At 35.6% G+C, this 14,742-nt stretch overlaps 1 non-coding gene across 1 annotated transcript; it reads left to right on the forward strand.

Annotated features, from left to right (window-relative positions):
* The first annotated feature begins 11,583 nt into the window (after positions 1-11,583).
* LOC142180515 (U5 spliceosomal RNA) lies at positions 11,584-11,700 on the forward strand. Its single transcript, XR_012709136.1, has one exon. It is a non-coding gene; the product is annotated as a U5 spliceosomal RNA (small nuclear RNA).
* The last annotated feature ends 3,042 nt before the right edge of the window (positions 11,701-14,742 follow it).

Here is a 14,742-nt window from a genome sequence, read left to right on the forward strand (position 1 = left end):
ATTTTATAAATTCTTCCAAAAACGAAAATTTAAGATTTAAAGGTCCATTTGATATCGGAATTGGATAATTTTTATATGGTTGAACTCGTAACGGAACGGGTGTTCGGATTTCGTGAGTTTTTTCGAAATTTGAGATGTGGATCCCACTGTCGAATATTTTAATGAATTTCGGATTTATATCCGAAAAATTAGTAAATTCATATGGAATTAATTCATATAATTCGTATTGAGTATATTAAATTATTTGTGAATAAATTTGAAGCTTTTGGAGATAAATTTAAAAGGAAAAGTTGTGGTCGAGTAATTGATTGAAATTTGCAAAGCGAGGTATGTGTCGTGGTTAACCTTGACTTGAGGGAATAAAACCCTTTAATTAATCGTTATGTGAATTGAATGTGAACGACGTATAGGCGAGGTGACGAGCGTCTATACGTCGTCAAATTAATTGTTTGCCTGCTTACTTGAAAAACAAATCATAAATTATTTTAAATCATGAATTAATTATTATAATAATCATTTCTCTCCTATTCTTTGTCAAATATTAATTCTTGAATTCCTGCATTAATTGTTACATGCTATTTGAATTATGTGCCTTAATTGTTATTTGACATTTAGCATATTAAATATTAAACTGCATATTTTCTCTCTGATTTTTATAATAATTTGCTATTTGCCTTGTTTGTTTCATAATTAAATCATAATTATTGTATGCTTGTTGTCTTATAATTTTATATTAATTATTGTATTTATTGGGGAAATTGCTTCTATAAGAATTGGTAAATAAATATGTTGGAGGATCGGGTTACACGCCGCAACATAATTGATTATAATGAATATGTTGGAGGAGCGGGTTGCACGCCGCAACAGAATTGATTATAATGAACATATTGGAGGATCGGGTTGCACGACGCAACAAACTTATTAAAAGTTTATATTGGAGGATCGGGTTGCACGCCGCAACAGACTTATTAAAAGTCCATATTGGAGGATCGGGTTGCACGCCGCAACAGACTTATTTAAAAGTCGACATACATATATATATATATTGGGGGATCGGGTTGCACGCCGCAACAAACTTGATTAAAATGAATATATTGTGAGAGCGGGTTGCACATTGCAATAGAATTGAATGTGAATATATTGTGAGAGCGGGTTGCACGCTGCAACAGAATTGAATGTGTATACATTGTGAGAGCGGGTTGCACGCTGCAACAGAATTGATAAATATAATAATTGGTTATGACTGCTGAGTTGGCTTCAATTATTATAAATGAATTACCTAATTTATTTCTATTATTGTTGTTGTTACTAATATTGCGTACAGGTAATGTAAGTGACCCGCCTTAGCCTCGTCACTACTTCGTCGAAGTTAGGCTCAACACTTACCAGTACATGGGGTTGGTTGTACCGATACTATACTCTGCACTTCTTGTGCAGATTTTGGAGTTGGTCTCAGCGGCGTACCATAGACTTGCTCGGATTTCAGCTACCAGAGGAGACTTGAGGTATAACTGCATGGCATCCGCAGTTCTGAAGTCCCCGTCTATTTTACTTTAGTTGTGTGTTTATTTTCAGACAGCTTTATTTTATTTAGACCTTTATTTATATTTATTCTAGAAGCTCGTGCACTTGTGACACCAATTCTAGGATAGTATTTAGACACCGTTATTTTTATGAATTATTTCACTATATTTCAAACTTTGCTTCCGCATTTTTTTCCTTGATTATTAATAATTTAAAAAAATTAGTTAATATTATTCTAACGTTGGCTTGCCTAGCAAGTGAAATGTTAGGCGCCATCACGGTCCGAAGGAGGAAATTTTGGGTCGTGACATCATCATGCATAGCAGCCCGCCACTCAGGGTATTTCTTGGCTTGAGAAAATGTGGTAGGAGCAAGAGGTAGCTGCTTTGGTGAGGATACAACAAGGTAGTCAAAATGACCTTAGGTTTGAAAATGTTGTTCTGTGCTCTAGTGACCATGGGATGATTGGAAGATTTCAACCTAGGCTGTGGTTGAGACAACGATGATTGAGATGGAGAAGACATATCAGTAGGTGAATTAGGTGTAAAAGATACCTGTGAAGGAGAAGATGAACTTACAGATGTCTCTGGTGGCGTGTCACCCGCAATGGTTGGAGTTGAGGTGATCTCTGGAGTGACCTGTGCAGCAAGTTGTTCAAGGTGTGAAGGTGTAGGGAGTGGGATTGGTGTAGCAGTGTCACCTTGCGAGTTGGAATGTACAGAAGGGCTTTCTGAAGGATAGTTCCAAGAGTCAATATTGTGAGAAGATGCTCGGGCAAGAACGGAAAAGTTTGATTTGAAGGGAAAGATATGTTCAACAAAAGAAACATATCTGGAAAGATAATTTATAATTAAAAATATTTTTGGGGCCCCAAAATTTAGGGGGCCTAAAGTAAAGGCTCTACTAGCCTTCATGTTGTAGAAAGTCCAGCCCTTTTCATCATCACGGTTCTTGAAAAGAAGCTTATCATCCCTTTGCTCGAATTACCCCCGATCTTTTCTTTTCTTAGTCATAAATAATCTACCAATGCACCGATAACCAGAAATCGCACAAGCAGACAACCACGCGATCCAATCATAGACGGTGGGCTCCCCCACTTAGCTTTAAGCTACCATAAAGATTCCTCATTCTCAATTACCATGATCTCGCACCGTCAACTCGCCAAATTTCTCGTAGTCCCTTGTTAAACTTTTTATGAACATTCCGAATTATCAGCCCTAATCATATGTTCGACACTTTGCCGGGTAGTAGGTAGAACTCTTGCAGATTGTAAGGAGGACTTATTAGGTGTTGAATGCCATGATTCAACAGAAGAGACTTGAGAGCAACAAATTCGCCTCCTCCATCTGTATAGAATGTTTTAATTAACATATGAAACTGATTTGTTATCATGCGAGTGAAGTTTAGAAATATATCCTTAACTTCTGATTTAGCTTTTATGGGAAATAACCAAGTGTATTTGGTAAAATAATCAACAAACACCACATAGAAACAAAAATTATAAAATAGAAGAGATAGGGGAAGGACCCCAAACATCAGAGTAAACAACATCAAATGGTTTCGTACTAGAAATAGTGTTTGCACCGCAGGGTAGTCGGTGACTTTTATTATATATATACATGAATTGCAAAAGTTGAAAGACTCATTATTCACTACTGGAAGCTTAAAGCATGAAACACAAGCTTTAGTGATGCGAGGTTGTGGATGACTAAGTCGAGCATGCCAAAGATGGAGCGATGGTAATACTTGTGTGGTGAAATGAAATTTTGGGAAACTAGGTGATGAACAACTTGCTGTAGATGGTCATTCGTAGAGATCTCCATTACTCTGACCTTGCAGAAGACATGCTCCCGTATTCAAATCCTTCACAAGAAAAGAATACGGAAAAAATTCAACAGAGGTTAGATTTTGACGACAAAATTTCACAACAGAAATTAATCTTTTCTTAATATAAGGAGAGCACAAAATATTATGAAGTTTAAAGGAATTGGGAGGTGAGGAAAGAGAAGTATGGCCTATGTGTGTGATAGGAATAGTTTTACCATCTCCAACAATGATTTCATCCGTACTTGGAAATTCAGTAGAGGCCTGTAGAGATAGAGAACTATTGGTAATGTGATGAGAAGCTCCAGAATCAACTATCGAGTTGTTGGAAGGGCTGGAAGCATAATCCATATGATTGGCAAAGTTGTCTTGAGCTTCAATTGCATTATGAGATCTTGAGTGACAGATTTGGCTATATGGCCATATTTATCACATAACTGACATTGGATACGTTGTTGGTTGTTGCGATTAGTGTAAGAGGGATTGAAAGAGGTAGGATATTGAGATGTGTTGTTACAATGAGGGTTGGGGTTGCCTTCTGATGTGTTCCTGCGATTGAAAGTAGTAGGGTTTTTATTCTTGGAATTAGAGTTGCGGGACTTTTGGTGAAATTGGGCAGTGATGATTGGTGCGACGCTCTTTGGTTCTGAATGTTTTATGAATATTTCATGTGCCAGCAGTTTGTTGTAAAGTTCTTTGAAGGAAATAGGGTTATCTCTAGCCCTAATAGCAGTAGAGAGTTCCTTGTAGTCAGAACCTAGACCACTTAGAACTTTGATAAAAATTTCTTCATCCGATAATGGGAAACCACTAAAGGCGAGATCATCAATGATTGATTTGATTTCTTTCATGTATTCACCAAACTGAACGTGAGTCCTTTTTTTGGTTGGCAAGAGTATCACGAAGGCCGAATATGCGTGAATGAGATTTATTGGCATAAGTGGTTTGAAGTATATTCCAGGCATGGTTGGCAGTGGATGCGTGAGCTATCAGAGGTGCTATTGTGGGATCAACTGATGCCATGATGGCATTGCGAACCAGACTGTCTTGCCTTAGCCAAAGGTGAAAGGTGTTGTTGGGAACTTCTTTGTTAGATTCATCTGGTATATGAGTGGGTGGAGGAGTGGATGAACCATCAACAAATCCACGAAGATCATATCCAAAAAGATATGTGGTGACTTGGGATTTCCAAGTGGAGTAGTTCGAACTCCCAAATAGTTTCAAGGAGAGTTGGCTGGCAGGATTGAAAGAGATGAGTTGAGAGGGTTGAACAATGCTGCTCTGGTTGACTGGAACGATGAGTGAGGAAGAGGTTGATGACAAAGATAGTGGTGTTTTGTCACCCATTCTGGAAAAAAAGGACAACTCGTGTGAGTTTATTTTAAGCTTTTGATACCATATAAGAGTTGATAAGAATTGTAAAAGGCTTGTCTATGTTGATTATAGTAGAGAAGTTTATATATTACTATAAGAGGAGAAGGGAGAGATGAGACAGAGTTCTATGTACATAAGACTTTTGAGGAGATAAGAAATAATCTCATAAGATACAACTTAAACTAGGACTCCTGGATGGGCTTGGAGTATCTATCCTTATCAATATATACATATCGAATTAATTTCTTATTTTTCATCTTTTAAAGTTCAAACAAAATCCAATCATATTGATATCGACAAACGAGTCACCACACGATGATCTACATTGGTCATTCAAAGAAATTTGTACATTATTCTTTTATGTATAATTTTTTATTTAAGGTTTTATTTTGATAATATTAATATTATTTTATAAAATTATGTACTGCGTGACTTGGCATACACGTGCAACGTACGTACCGAAAGACTAGTTATTATTAAATAGACAGTCTTTCTTTCTACTTTTATAAGAATTTTGTACTTTTATTCTTTTTTTTACAAGTTTCAATATTGTCTAAGCAAAAATAAGAAAAAAAATTTATAATTAAAAATATTTTAGACGCCCCAATATTTAGAGGGCCTAAAGCAAAGGCTCAACTAGCCTCCATGTTGTAGAAAGTCCATCCCTTTTCATCATCATGGTTCTTGAAAAGAAGCTTATCATCAGGAGATTCTAGTTTCTTGGTTGAAAATTTGAGATGGCATTTTACAAATTGAGGACTCGAGATGAGGGAACACCACGATTCAGAAACACAATTCATCCTCATCAATGCTTTTACAGGTAGGCGCTAGAGTATTTCTGATATAATATCTTGGTGAAGAATTGAATCGCCCGTCCGTTGATGTTCGTGCTCTGTGCTTTGACATTGTGCCTTTCAAATTTTTGTGTGTTTCAAGAATTTGAGTCAAATGGGAGAGTTGAGGTGTGATTTGCAAGAACTAGTATATGAATTCAAATGGGAGCCACGTTGAGAAAATTAAATTTTTATTAGTCTGTTATAGAGTATACCCGAGATATATATGTATCTAATTAATTTTTTATTATTCATCTTTGTAAGTTCAAACAAAATCAATTATATTGACGTCGACAAACAAGTCGCCACACGATGATCTGCATTGGTCATTCAAAAATATTTGTACATTATTCTTTTATGTATAGGTTTTTAGTAAAAATTTTATTTTGATAATATTACTATTATTTTATAAAACTGTGTACTGCGTGACTCGGCAAACACGTGCAACGTACGTGTCGAAAGACTAGTTATTATTAAATAGACAGTCAATCTTTCTACTTTTATGAGGATTTTATACGTTTATTCATTTTTATATAAGTTTTAATATTGTATAAGCAAATTTAAGAAAGAAAATTTACAATTAAAAATATTTTTGGGGCCCCAAAATTTAGGAGGCCTAAAGCAAAAGCTCTACTAGCCTCCCTGTTGCAAAAAGTACAACCATTTTCATCATCATGGTTCTTGAAAAGAAGCTTATAACCAGAAGATTCCAGTTTCTTGGTTGAAAACTTGAGATGGATTTTACAAATTGAGGACTCGAGATGAGGGAACACCAAGATTCAGAAACATACTCCATCCCCATCAGTGCTTTTACATATAGGCGCAAGAGTATTTCTAATATCATATCTTTGTGAAGAATTGAATCTCCCCGCCGTTGATGTTCGTGCTATGTGCTTAGACATTGCGCCTTCCAAATTTTGGTGTGTTTCAAGAATTCGAGTCAAACGGGAGAGCTGAGGTGTGATTTGCAAGAACTAGTATATGAATTCAAATGGGAGTCGCATTGAGAAAATTAAATTCTTATTAGTCTGTTATAGAGTATACCCGAGATACATACGTATCTAATTAATTTCTCATTGTTCGTCTTTGTAAGTTCAAATAAAATCCAATCATATTAACATCGACAATCGATTCTTCACACGATGATCCGCATTGGTCATTCAAAAACGTTTGTACATTATTCTTTTATGTATAATTTTTAGTAAAAGTTTTATTTTGATAATATTAATATTATTTTATAAAATTGTGTACTGCATGACTCGGCATACACCTACAACGTACGTGTCGAAAGACTAGTTATTATTAAATAGACAATCTTTCTTTCTACTTTTATAAAGATTTTATACTTTTATTCTTTTTTCTATAAGTTTCAATATTGTCTAAGCAAAAATAAGAAAGAAAATTTATAATTAAAAATATTTTTGGGGGCTCAAAATTTAGGGGGCCTAAAGCAAAGGCTCTACTAGCCTCCCTATTGTAAAAGTCCAGCCCTTTTCATCATCATGATTCTTGAAAAAGAAGCTTATCATCAAGAGACTCTAGTTTCTTGGTTGAAAATTTGAGATGACATTTTACAAATTAAGGACTCGAGATGAGAGAACACCAAAATTCAGAAATACACTTCATCCTCATCAATGCTTTTACAGGTAGGCGCTAGAGTATTTCTGATATAATATCTTGGTGAAGAATTGAATCGCCCCGCCATTGATGTTCGTGCTCTGTACTTTGACATTGTGCCTTCCAAAATTTTTATGTGTTTCAAGAATTTGAGTCAAATGGGAGAGTTGAGGTGTGATTTGCAAAAACTAGTATATGAATTCAAATGGGAGCCACGTTGAGAAAATTAAATTTTTATTAGTCTGTTATAGAGTATACCCGAGATATATATGTATCTAATTAATTTCTTATTGTTCATCTTTGTAAGTTCAAACAAAATCAATCATATTGACATCGACAAACAAGTCGTCACACGATGATCTGCATTGGTCATTCAAAGAAATTTGTACATTATTCTTTTATGTATAAATTTTTAGTAAAAGTTTTATTTTGATAATATTAATATTATTATATAAAATTGTGTACTGTATGACTCAGTATACATGTGCAACGTACGTGCCGAAAGACTAATTATTATTAAATTGATAGTCTTTCTTTTTACTTTTATAAGGATTTTGTACTTTTATTCTTTTTTCTATAAGTTTCAATATTGGCTAAGCAAAAATAAGAAAGATAATTTATAATTAAAAATATTTTTGGGGCCCTAAAATTTAGGGGGCTAAAGTAAAGGCTATACTAGCCTCCATGTTGTAGAATGTCCAGCCCTTTTCATCATCACGGTTCTTGAAAAGAAGCTTATCATCCCTTTGCTCGAATTACCCCCGATCTTTTTTTTCTTAGTCATAAATAATCTACCAATGCACCGATAACCAGAAATTGCACAAGCAGACAACCACGCGATCCAATCATAGACGGTGGGCTCCCCCACTTAGCTTTAAGCTACCATAAAGATTCCTCATTCTCAATTACCATGATCTCGCACCGTCAACTCGCCAAATTTCTCGTAGTCCCTTGTTAAACTTTTCATGAACATTTTGAATTATCAGCCCTAATCATATGTTCGACACTTTGCCGGGTAGTAGGTAGAACTCTTCGTAGAAACTTCATCAAAATCATGCAACCGCTAACCTGCTCACAGGAGATAACCCACCTGTGGAATTCCATACCGACACCTTCCAACAATATTGCACTGGGTACAACTACTACGAAATCAGTAAACCCTCCTGAGCCCATGCTCGTCCACCGGTTGTACAAGCCTGCCCATTCCCCATTGACACCAACTGAAAGTTCGACAATACATTCCAAACTCAAACGCACAAGTCATAAATCACGATAAAAACCTATTCCAAGGCTCGGAACTCCAAACGGGCATTGATAACATAAAAATTCACTTCAAATCAAACTTAAGAAATCCTTAAACTTTCAAAATGTCAACCTTTAATAATTGGCATCGAAATACTCCTAGGCGACCCGATACTCAACCTGAACATACGTCCAAGACTGAAATCATCATACAGGCCTATTGGAACCTTTAAATCCCAATTCCGAGGTTGTTTACTCAAAAGTCAAATGCTTGATTAACTCTCCCAACTTAAAGCTTCTAAATTGAGAATTTTCCTTCCGAAACAACTCCGATCTTCCGAAATTCAATTCCGACCACACGTACAAGTCCTAAAACATTAAGTGAAGCTATCAAGGCCTCAAACCGCCGAACGACACACTAGATCTCAAAACGACTGGTCGGGTCGTTACAATCTCCCCCACTTAAAATATACGTTCGTCCTCGAACGTGCCTAGAGCTGCTCCGGAGTTGCCCCAAAATCACTGTTCAATACCTTGTGCACCTATCCATGCCACCACAACCCAGGTGAGCACATTAGCTCGCGCCAGACTGAAGATCCTCCCTTTTATTTTAGCCAACAAGCCTTAGGACCAAATTCCAACTTCTGAATTTCCTTACAAGACTTGATCCTAACGTACGAACACTGTACCAATCTCCACACGATGAACCCACACATGATCATCCATCCATGCTGACATCACACAATGCACTACATAACTCATTTGCCCATGGTAACCTCCTCCAAGCACAACAACTGCAAATCACTGACATGATGCCCATAGCATACCTCATGACACATATAAGCCCGGTCTCAACCCTCACAATAATGCAACGAAGAAGGAGACGTGCAGGAACTCATAACCACCTGTCAAATCAATAACTCCCGGAGTTCTCCGCTTGACAAGAACTGTTACCTCATTCTGAACTGAATAATGACATTTTCTCTTTAATATACCTTACATAGATCTGATCGCACCAACTTCAGGTCCAATAATCCCGTCTCACCCAGTACAAGCTGCTCAGGCAATAATCCACCTCAAATACTGATCAAGATCTCATATAACCCCATAAATGCGCCAACAAGTTACAACCCGAATACGACATATAAGGGAGAACGAACTCTGGAAAAAGAACTACCCGGCTTGCGTAATGAATAAAACGACCGAAGAGATTCTATGAACCTTTCTCAGAGAATGATAAACAAATACACAAAAATAAGTATAGGGATCCGTACTCAACATTTAATTATTGCGGTGTGCAACCCGATCCAAATAACATACTCGTGGCAGCGTGCCACCCGATCCACTCATAACAATCAATAAGAAAATACTCATCGAGCCATAATTCTCATACCTACGGAATGCCCGAATATCGACCACAAGTATGCCAAGTGCATAATACAACCCTGGGGAGACGGATAGCGCCATGTGCTACAAAACTCGAGCTCGACTACGGTGCAATAACGACAAGCTAGACAGGACCACAACACACGTGTAAAAAATCAAGCCGTCTCATAACCCACATGGCATAATCGAGTATTACAGAGAATAGCTGACAACGGGAATAACACCCAATACTCGAAGACTTCTCCATAAACAGTACTAGGCTGAATGAGCACATCCAATCTGATGTTAATCTACTAGAGGACCTCAAGACGATTCCACTTATCCCATGCTAGGTTAATAACCTTGCAAGGATCCACAATAACCATATTCATGGCACATAAGAGCAGTCGTCGAATCCGAACAAACTCACACAGTCCACAACCAAATAAATAGAGCGCCTTTCAGGCATAAACTCCCACATTAGCGATAGTACCAGAATCTCCATACTTGATTTCAATCTTTAACAATCAAGTGACTAATATGACACACTTATACAATTTTTTCTGTTGGATACGCTTCCACGACCTTCTGTACCAGGTAGCAAGTCTGCACTTCCACACCACTAACCGTACTAATTTTGTAAAGCAAATCAAGAACCCACAATTCGATACACAATTCCTCTTCTACAAAACACCATTCTCAGGCGACACTAAGATAATGCTAGCTCACTCTGAACATCTGAATTCTTCCCCGATCATCTAAGATCGTGACATTCTTATCAACACCGAGCCACAACCTTGATCCTCAACTTTCAATTCCCATGCCGCTCACTGCACCTATTATGTCGCTACGTGAGAGTACAAGAATTCATCATAACCCCTGAACTACTAGTAGAATGAACACTCCATTGGCTAGGAATATTTCACTTAACTCATTTCAGAAGAACCATTGCAACACGCAACTGAATTCCCATAACCGCATAAAATACAAATCTCAAATCGTGGTCTAAACTGCCATAACTCTTCCGGGATCCATTTACATATAACAAGGCCATTTGAACCAAATACCTCCCAAATCAATCAAATTATGGTAGTTGTCAAGCCCGCGGATACAACCACAAACCACATGCATAACTTAACACGCCGAAGGAACTAATCATTGCCACAATCATGTTGATTCAAACCATTACTAACTAACCCTACTTCTTCCAATTTACTCTTGACTTGCCTTAGAAATAATAATAGCTCCATTCAAAACATAATTGAACTTAACAACACTCATCCCGAGTGACCCAATCCACGAGGCCACATCATCTCAATACCCATGAACCATCTCATACCCTCCTCAAGCGCACAATGGCATCTCCCACTGGTACACCCATTCTGCAAGACCTTCCGCGAATCCGAAGTTATTTCTCCCATTCCTCCAATACTACCCCACAGACTCGATGATAACATAGAAAATTCCCCAAGTATTCTTCACACCCTGCTGCAAACTCCCGGTCTTCAGCCACACAACAAACCCAAAAATCCTTAGACACTGCACTTATTTCCTTGAACCCATTAGAACCACTGTTGAGAGTCACCCACTCCGACTTGGTCCCAAATGTAATCAAACTCCAACGCTCCGTTAGCACATGAACACTTTAAGATGCAAATTCCCTAATAATCAATATTAGGAACAATTTAACTATATCTTAAGTCATTTAAAAAGAATTGGCGGAAAAATTATTTACTTAATTTTTTAATAGTTAAAAATAGCCATTTAATTAATTCACTAATATTTAGGTATAGTTATTTAACGCAGCCACGCAGTGAGCACAAAGCGAACTATTCTTTCGCCTTTTACTAAAGAATACCGTGTGCGCGCCGCACTTAGTGGCATGCGCTAATTTTTGGAGGGGTTCTCCTCTGTTGATGATACTGATATATTGTCTCTTTTGTCTTTTTCGTTTTCTTAAGCCGAAGGTCTATAGGAAACAACCTCTCTATTCCATGGGGTATTGGTAGGGGTAAGGTCTGCGTACACACTACCCTCCCCAGACCCCTTACTTTTGGAATTTTACTAGGTTATTGTTGTTGTTGTTGTTATTTAATATATATTTAATATTTAATTATAAAGTTAATATTTAAATTCTTAATTTATAACTCCTAAATTTAAGGAAAATTCTCAATATTCGAAATCTTATGTTACGTAGAGTTGGGATTTAATTTAGGCAAAATTCCTTATAAATAAATCCTCGCCGTTAAACAAATGGCTTTAAATATACATAGAAAAACTTTTATGGTCAAATATGGTATGCAAATAAGTTCAATGCAATAAGGAAAGAAGAAGGTATATCCAACATGGAATAATATGGACAAGATCTTAATTGGTTTATAACTTCTAAATTTAAGACAATTTTTTTAATATTAGGATTTGAAAGGTATTTCTAAGAAAGAGTTTATATAAAGTGAAGTATTAATCAATTTAATTTAATATATATTTAATATTAATTATAAAGTTAATATTTAAATTCTTAATTTATAACTCCTAAATTTAAGGAAAATTCTCAATATTCGAAATCTTATGTTACGTAGAGTTGGGATTTAATTTAGGCAAAATTCCTTATAAATAAATCCTCGCCGTTAAACAAATGGCTTTAAATATACATAGAAAAACTTTTATGGTCAAATATGGTATGCAAATAAGTTCAATGCAATAAGGAAAGAAGAAGGTATATCCAACATGGAATAATATGGACAAGATCTTAATTGGTTTATAACTTCTAAATTTAAGACAATTTTTTTAATATTAGGATTTGAAAGGTATTTCTAAGAAAGAGTTTATATAAAGTGAAGTATTAATCAATTTAATTTATTTTTAATATTAAGACTCCTACATGGTTTAAAATAATAATATATTTTAATAATTAAAATTTTAGTTGATTTCACATTAAATAAAGTTGTTATTTTATTATTTTTTAATATTAACTAAATTTTATGGTTTACAGTATAGTTATTGGATTCTACTCTTGCTATAGTAATTTATTCCTTTTTAATTTATCAGAGAAATTTATATAGTATTTTCTATTGATTAAAGAAATAGAATAATTTATATTTTGCTCGCGAAAAAGAAAAAATCACCTTCTATTAGTTACCATGCTTGTGTGAGTTAGAGAACTTGAAAATGATGGGGAAAAAGGAATGAACTTGAAAGAGCTTTTCTTAAAAAAATTCAAAAAATTTTCTAAATTATTAAAGGCCATATGTTCTGGCTGAAACTAAAAAGGAGGCATGATAAGTTATAAAATTCATATAGTTAAATTATAGAACTGAAACTAAATGTAGGTGAATATATAGAGTAATGATTTAGGAATTCTATGAAACAAAGCTTCTTCCTTTATTGAGTTAGCTATATATGATTAACAATCATCAATTCAAGTGCATAAATTTTTAATTTGTAATCTTACATAACTTTTAGCATAATATTTACGGAAAAGGCTCATATATGCCAGTGAACTATACGAAATTGTACACATTTGCCCGTCGTTTAAAGGTGGGCTCACATATGCCCTTGCCGTGTATAAGATGACTCACATATGCCATTTTTTAAACGGATCTCACTAATAAAATATTTAGCACCAGATTTTGACACGTGTCACAATCTGGTGCATTCCATCTCTACACTGATTTAAATAATAAATCAACCCGAACCATCACCCTTATTTTATTAAACCGACCCTACCTGGTACCCTACAATAAACCCCAGTCCTATTATATTACCCACTCTCTCACCTCTGCTTTCTTCTCCTAAATTTTCCTCTCACCATAGCTGATTGGTCAATACAATGTGAGCTCATTATTTGAAAAGTGTGCTCATCTCAACTGGTTTTAGGTGCAGAATGGTTTAAACCCATAATTGATTGCTTATCAGGACTTAAAAAATCCAGCTTTCTTATTGGAGGTCAACAACAGGATATTGATATTTTCTTAGCAATTCTTTTTTGTTTTCCAGTGATTTTTACCATTGACGTGTATAACATTAATGACAGAAGGCAATAAATTATGTTTTCTCTTGGATTCCACTTTCATGTTGTTGATTGTTATTGTTAAAGTGACGTTGGCTCAAAATTCTGCGCCTAGTGATGATATTCTGTTGAACTGTGGAGGTCATGAAAGTCTTGAAAACGCCGATGGTCGAAAATGGGGTTCAGATGTTGGGTCAACATAGTTGAAGGGTAGCAAGTCGTGGAGTAATATAATAGGATTGAGGTTTATTGTAGGGTACTGGGTCGGGTCGGTTTAATAAAATAAGGGTGATGGGTCGGATTGATTTATTATTTAAATTAGGGTATAGATGGAATGCACCAGATTGTGACACGTGTCAAAATCTGGTGCTAAATATTTTATTAGTGAGGTCCGTCTAATAGAGGGCATATGTGAGTCACCTTATTCACGCAAAAGCATATGTGAGCCACCTTTTAACGACGGGCAAACGTGTACAATTTTGTATAATTCACTGGCATATATGGACCTTTTCCGTAATATTTGTGTGATTCTTTTTAAAAAAATCACTCACGAGATAGGGTACGTGTACTCTAAGGACCCGTTTGGTCATAGATTTTGTCAAAATAAATTTGGATTTTATTTAGCAAACACATGTTTGGCCATAGATTTTGCCTATATTTTGGCCAAATCCCAAATCCCAAAACCAGCTGGTTTTGGGCCAAAATATCACCATTATATTTTTTAAAAATTGTCCCAAATTTTTATATTTTATAAAAGAGCCCACCATTTATTATTTTGTAACGATGTTGCTTCGTCTTCTCCGTCATCTGATAGTGTATCATGTAGTTTATTATAAAAATGATAATTTTGTATCAAATTTATTTATGTTCAGGACTATAGTTTGCGATAATATAATGAATGTTATTGATAATGGTACTGTTGAGTATTTGTGATAGTTTTTAGAACTTGTGTGT

This window comes from Nicotiana tabacum, chromosome 4, assembly GCF_000715075.1.
Source record: "Nicotiana tabacum cultivar K326 chromosome 4, ASM71507v2, whole genome shotgun sequence".
Taxonomy (NCBI): domain Eukaryota; kingdom Viridiplantae; phylum Streptophyta; class Magnoliopsida; order Solanales; family Solanaceae; genus Nicotiana; species Nicotiana tabacum.